The sequence below is a fragment of the Echinops telfairi genome, unplaced genomic scaffold (assembly GCF_000313985.2).
Source record: "Echinops telfairi isolate 266 unplaced genomic scaffold, ASM31398v2 ScPeMD7_70;HRSCAF=299, whole genome shotgun sequence".
Lineage (NCBI taxonomy): Eukaryota > Metazoa > Chordata > Mammalia > Afrosoricida > Tenrecidae > Echinops > Echinops telfairi.
The window spans coordinates 50294218-50301088 of NW_022103968.1; positions in this window are offsets into that span (position 1 = coordinate 50294218).

Genomic DNA, 6871 nt, shown 5'->3' on the forward strand with positions numbered 1-6871 from the left:
CCAACAGACTCGCAGGTGCTGCGGACACGTGGAAAGGTCAGCCTAGCGGCGGCATCCAGCTCCACCGGGGCCCAGTCGCCCGCCGACTGGGTGTGCTCGAGTCTCCCTCTGCCTGTTTCGCTCCAACTAGCAGCCCTGGCAGCTCCGTCTTCAGGGAACAAAGTCTGGACTGGGCAAGCGCTGGCTAGAGCTAAGAGAACAGAAAGTTCCCCCACAAGTGGCCCAGTAGGCACAGGTTAACCTCATTAAAATAGACACCTCCTTACTCCCCCTAATAGTCTTTATCCACCCCACAGCGCCCCACGAGCTGCAACTTTATCGTTTTGCTTTTTGCATCCTGCAAATAGCACCAGCTCATGCCGTGCTGTAGGGTTAGCGCACTACCATCTATTTAATCCAAAATTTAAAAGGAAAGAAAAACATTACTCATGGGAGAATTGAAACACATGGTCAATTTTTCAAAGTCATTGCAGATGTAGCATATTCTGCTATACAAATATCACCTGGTCTGGTGGAAAATATTACCATCAGCCTTTTCAAGGGTCTTGCCCACTTCTAGAAAATTTTAGGTTAAGAAATGATACAAATTAATTACGTGGATCCCTAATTATGCAAACATAGCTCATTGAAAAGGTTGGTTGGCTGAACAAACAGCCGCTATTCTGCTTTCATAAAGATTACAGCGGGGGGCGGGGGGGGGGGGGGGGGGGCGGTTTACAGACAAAACTATCGGGCAGTCCAGGAGCCCCCGTGACGTAGTGGGTTAAGGCATTGGGCTGATAACCACAACGTCTGTAGTTTGAACCCACTCCGCCGCTGAAAGGTGAGACCGTCCACTCCAGTAAAAAAGATGTCTCAGAAACTTAAAGGGACAGGTCAGTATGCTCCGGAATCTACTAGATGGCAGTGAGCCTGAGTTTTGATAGGGCGGTTTGACTCTGTCACATGAACTCACTAGTCAAACTTTCTATGGCACCAAACAAGCCCCTTAAGAGCATACGCAATTCAAAACCAAATATCTCCCCTCCCCCTTCCCAAAGACCCGCTGGCAGGAAATTGGCCCAGCAGGTGAGATAATTTTAAACACTTTACACGGTTGACACAAAACAGCTTTCACTTACTGTGTCCAAAAATTGGAAAGTGAAACTAAGCAGACAAGTTTTATTATCCAAGCTTAGCCAACGGAAGAATAAACACATGGAAACCAATCTGGGCAAGTGAGGAGGGGCTGAAATGGTGTGTGTGTGTGGGGGGGTGGTATATATGATTTCTAAGATATTGGAACCGGTAAAGAAGTTGAGTGGCTTTCATTCCTCCACCTCCTCTATTTTAATCTTTCGAGCTAAATTTGATAGTAAATTTGGCTGTTATCAATGGCTGATGGACATTTGGTGTCTCGGAATAAACTCCAAACTCCAAGTGTTCCCAATGACATCACATTTAACCAAATGTGCACTTAAACCCAGCTTTTATTCGGTTTAGGGCTAGAAGACGTCCGAACTTCGTCACTGTGGGGCAGGCAGAGCTTTGCTCCTCAGAAACAGAGAGCCCGTCTAAGCCGTGCAGTTTAAATTTCTCGGGATTATATTTTCCCCTCAGCTTTTCCTTTTAGGGATCTGGAACCTGCGAAAAACTCGTTAAATTGGAAACGCCTTCTGGAAAAGTCACTGGCTGATGTGACGACGAGCGGGGAGTAAACAACACCCAGGGAAGCTCAGATTCGACAGCGTTGGTTTTTCCCCACTTTATTCAGCACCTGATAGGATCTTAAAAAGCGGCCTGGCTTCCATACTCCACAAGTTTCCATTGTTCCCAGCCCCAGAAGCTTCCCCCTTTAGAGGCCATCGGAACGGCGACATTCCAGCCCGGCCAGGCAGGGGGCAAATTGGCCTCTCCCGTCGCCTTCACGCCCTCTAACCGCCGGGCGGGAGCGGCCCGACGGCCCCGCCCCCAGAGGGCGGAGCCCGAAGCGCCGGGCTCTCTTAAAGGGCCCACGTCCCGGCAGCTCAAGAACGCGTGGGTCTTGAACAGGATTTGGGGGAGATCTGCATTTTGACCTGGTTCTCGTCCGCCGAAATCGTGTTTAGGAGTCTTTAGAGGGAAAGCCATCTTGTCAGGCTTCCCTGCTGATATAGATGGGGGTAAACGGCAGGATTAATTTTTTTCACTGTGGTCTTGATTGTTATTGCAAAGCAGAAGCGTGTCTAAGTTCGTACATCTTGTAAGAAGTGGTTCCCCTTAAAACCGGAGAATTTATCACAACAGTGGTTCAGTAATAGTCCTACAATGGAAAAACCAGTTACCCGACCAATGACATCATTCTAAAGCTCCTTCTCAGCTTTTCTAGGGGAAAAGAATCAGAAGAATAAGGGTCGTGTTCGGTGCCCCCGGGGGAGGAGCAAATTCAGATCATCTCCTCCGAGGGGGAATTAGTGAAAATTCGCTTTGCCCTAAATTCAAGCTGCAAAAACAAAAAGTAAGAAAAAAAGCAAACAGTCGATTATTCCTGTGGCCTACCAACAAGGCACAATAGCAAACTCTTCAGCTAATTCCCTTTCTGCAGTTGATTTGCTCTATGGTCGTGAGCTCTTTTCAACCGTGAAAGAAAATGTTGTAAAGCCTAGGGAAATTGTGTTGTTTAATTTTTAATGGCTATAATTAATTGTATCCAGCTAGTGATTCATTTAGTGGCTACAGCACCACCACCTCTTAGGGTTTTGGAAAAAAAAAAAAATGGCGTGAGCCAACCATGATCTTGCTATCACAGAATGGCATAATTTGAACAAAATCGAAGGTGACGTGTGCTATCTTTTTTTTTTAAGAGCTGATAGCTTATAAGTAAATGCACCTGTGATTTAGAAGCTGTATCTAGTTCTGAGGTCTAATATGACCAAATATAGACTTTCTCAACTTCAGCGCTAATATTTGCTAATGGAAAAAACACAGACTCGCAAGCACATGGGCATCAAATGGATCCTAAATCATAGTTGTTGGTACTGACCCAAAGTTCTTATCTTTCCGAAGCAGATCGCCACCTCTTTGGAGGGAATGTGTGTTCAGACATTGCTAACTCTCCTCTGGGGCCTGGGTGAGGAGAGGAACAAAATTGCTCCCAGCTGATCAAGTAGAACAATTACTCTCGCAGAGCAAAGGCGGGACCCATTGAGCTAGCTCTTTCAGCAACACACGGATTAAACTTCATGGAGTCATCAAGAGAAGGGCCCTCTCCTTGGTTCATAGTCCTGATTTCAACTAGCCAAGAAAACCTGCGCCCAGAACAGCTCCACGTTTCCCACTACTGATGTCCGCTGCGTGTGTGTTGACTTTTTGTTTTTATTTTTTTCCTCTTCTAAATAGTTTGCATTTACTAATCTCAAACTCGGCTTGCTCATGCAACATCCTACTCCTGGCAAGCGATCATGATGAAAAGATTCATTCCTTATCCCTATTCTGCTTGCCTTCACTCCATAGTAGCTGCTCATTGAAATCCAAGGCCTCAAACCACAGTCTATAGATACAAGCTATCTTCTCAAGTCAGTCAGATGAAAATCAAATCGAATTTTCAGTCCCAACTGGAGCATCCAGAGATTTAGCAGACTATGAAATATAAAAATTGTCTTGACTGTGCACCTCTAGAAATGCTGACCGGGAAATGCTTTTTATTTATTTATTTATTTTAATCATAACATTTTATTTATTAATGTGTGTAACTTGCTAATTACCTATTTTAATAAATAAAGGCATGCCATATACAAAGGCAAACTGCAGAAATATGTGATGTAGACATTCATAGATTCCTGCCATCTCTCCTTTAATCCCATTCCTGGTGATAATCAGTAATTTTTTGTGTGTGTGGTATAGGCTATAGGATTTTTTTTTTCTAATCATTTTATTAGGGGCTCACACAACTCTTATCACAATCCATACATATATCAATTGTGTAAAGCACACTTGTACATTCATTGCCCTCATCATTTTCAAAACATTTTCCTCTCCACTTAAGCCCCCAGCATTAGGTCCTCATTTTCCCCTCCCTCCCTGCTCTCCCCTCCCCCATAAGCCCTTGATAATTTATAAATTATTATTTTGTCATATCTTGCCCTGTCCGGCGTCTCCCTTCATCCACTTTTCTGTTATCTGTCCCCCAGGGAGGAGGTCATATATAGTTCCTTGTAATCGGTTCCCTCTTTCCAGCCCACTCTCCCTCTACCCTCCCAGTATCACCACTCACACCACTGGTCATGAAGGGCTCATCCACCTTGGATTCCCTGTATTTCCAGTTGCTATCTGTACCAGTGTACATCCTCTGGTCTAGCCAGATTTGCAAGGTAGAATTCGTATCATGATAGTGGGAGCGGGGAGGATACATTTAGGAACTAGAGGAAAGTTGTATTTTTCATCATTGCTACATCGCACCGCTGACTGGCTTGTCGCCTCCCTGAGACCCCTCTGCAAGGGGATCTCCAGTGGCCTACTATTGGGCTTTGGGGGAAATGCTTTTTAAATATCACTAAAAACAAAGCAGGAGCTCACAAGAAGGTAAAGAAAAAAATCTTAGGGTCCAAGAGCAAAAAGGAAAATGAGAAACAACCCAAATATCCAGTGAGTGGGATAAGTCAATGCAATATTGACTTATATATATGTTGACTTATTATATTCATGCAATGGAATAATAATAAGGAGAATGAATGAATCAAACATGAGTGATTCTTGCAAGCATAATGATGAGCAAAAGAATCCAGACACAAAAGAGTATATGAGGGGTCTTGAAAAAAATTTATGGGGAAAAATGGAATTAGAAGACACAGATAAAAAAAACAAGCTTTATTTCTCAGTATGAGCTCCAGCAAGTTCAAGACACATTTGTAAGTGATGATAATGTCATTTGGCCCATCCTTAAAGAACTGAGGATCCTTCTTAACTGAAGAAAAAGGGGTGCTCCTTAAATAAGTTTTAAGATTAGGTAACAAAAAGAAGCCAGAATAAGCTAAATCAGGACTGTAAGGTAGGTGTCTAATCATTTCCCATTGAAACTCGCACAAAATTGCCCTTGTTTAATGAGAAGAATGAGCAGGAGCATGGTTGTCGTGGTGCAGAGGGCCTCTCTGCTGAAGCTTTCCCAGTTTTTCTGCTACAGCTTTAAAGAACTTTCTCAAAACATGGCCATAATAGCACATTATTGTTCTTTTGCTCTTCAGAAAGTCAACAAGCACAAAGCCTTGAGCACCCACCCCTCCAAAAAAAACAACCCTCAAAAACTGTCACCATGACCTTTGCTCCTGACAGGTCTGTTTGTGCTTTGGTTGGATTACCTCAACCTCTTGGTGACAATTGACCTGATTGTGCTTTGTTTCCTGAATCCTACAGGTAAAGCATGTTTCGTCTCCTGTATAGTAGTTCCAAGCCATACTTCAGGAGCTTGATCCCACGTGTTTACAATTCCCATGGAAAGCTCTGTCCCTGTCTGCAGCTGATCCATGCGCAACACCTTTGGCATTCATTGAGTGGAAAGTTTGCTCAACTTAAATTTTCAGTCCAGATTGTGTACGCTGAACCAGTTGGGATGTCTATGGTGTTGTCTATTGTTTGTACTGGTCATCATCAGTCCTCTCCAAGTGGGGGGGGGGATCAAACAACGTTTCCCCCCACAAATTGATGAGGCTGCTTGGTGCGGTGGGCTTCATCTTCAACATTGTCTCATCTCTTCTTCAAACAACTTTTCCCTTTGCAAACTGCTGGATTCTTTGCGGCAGTGGCTGCATAAACTTTCATGAGACCTAATTTCACCATCTTGTCACTTAAGCTTCACTGAAATTTTGATGTTCATTATTTTTTTAATCATTTTATTGGGGGCTCATACAATTCTTACCACAATCCATACATACATCCATTGTGTAAAGCACATTTGTACATTTGTTGCCATCATCATTCTCAAAACATTTGCTTTCTACTTGAGCCCTTAATATGAGCTCCTCATTTTTCCCCTCCCTCCCCACTACCCCCTCCCTCATGAACCCTTGATAGTTTATAAATGGTTATTTTGTCATGTCTTACACTGTCCGACGTTTCCCTTCACCCACTTTTCTGTTGTCCATCCCCCAGGGGGGGCGTTTATATGTAGATCCTTGTCATCGGTTCCCCCTTTCCACCCCACCTTCCCTCCACCCTTCCCTCCGCCCTCCAGGTATGGCCACTCTCACCACTGGTCCTGGAGGATCATCTGTCCTGGAGCTTCACTTTTAGCAGAAGCCATGTTTCTCTGATAGGAGCTCTTTTCAAACTGGTGTCTTATTTGCCTTAGTGCCTCAAGCTAGATCTTGTTCAAACACATTATAGCAAGTTAGCGCACATTTATTTTAATGCAACATCTTTGAATCTGTGTTTTCATGTCACTTTTTGAAGACCTGCCATACACCGTATGCAGTTCAACCAGAGACACAATGCATCTGTGACGTTCCGAAACTCAAACCAAACTCACTGCCGGAGTGCCTTGTGAATCCGAGACTCAATAGGTCCGGAGTCTTGACAGGAGTAGAAAGCCTCATCTTTCTCCTGAGGAGTGGCTGCTGGAATCAAATTGCTGAGCCCAATGCTTAGTGTAGGCTCATTCGATTAGAACTCAGGAGTAGATGATGACTAGAAAGGCCACCAGGGGATTCCTGCTGCTGCTGCTGTTGTTGTTGTTGTTGTTGTTGTTAGATGCCATTGTGTTGGTTCTGACTCTCATGTACAGCAGAACGAAAGACCACCTGGCTGTGCACCAGCGTCACACTTGTTCTTGTGTTTGAGTCCATCGTGGCAGCCACCGTGTCAATCCTTCTTGTGCAGGATCTTCTTCCTTTTCGCCGTCCCTCAGCTTTAGCAACCACGA